General features: G+C 42.1%; 1 pseudogene; it reads right to left on the reverse strand.

Moving 5' to 3' along the window:
* Positions 1-39: 39 nt before the first annotated feature.
* Positions 40-226, reverse strand: LOC106725701 (annotated as a pseudogene).
* Between the last annotated feature and the right edge of the window lie 33 nt (positions 227-259).

Below are 259 nucleotides of genomic sequence, written 5' to 3' on the forward strand. Positions count from 1 at the left end.
ATGCGTAATTTTAATTTTTAAAATTTTAATACAGTTTGGTTCAGCGTGTCTGGTTCATTTCAGTTCCTTCACTGCCAAACCTGAGGGCAGGGACTGCTTCAGTTTCTCTGCCTGCCCTGTGTCTGTGATGACCAAGGTATAAAGATATCTTACTTTTCTTCATCTTGACACATTTAGTGTCCTGTCTCCTGGCTGTGAACAGGAAGTCATTGATTTCCTCAGTTTTTGGGAGGCATGGCTACTAGGCATGAAGAGTGTG

Source organism: Myotis brandtii, unplaced genomic scaffold (genome assembly GCF_000412655.1).
Source record: "Myotis brandtii unplaced genomic scaffold, ASM41265v1 C39999134, whole genome shotgun sequence".
Taxonomy (NCBI): domain Eukaryota; kingdom Metazoa; phylum Chordata; class Mammalia; order Chiroptera; family Vespertilionidae; genus Myotis; species Myotis brandtii.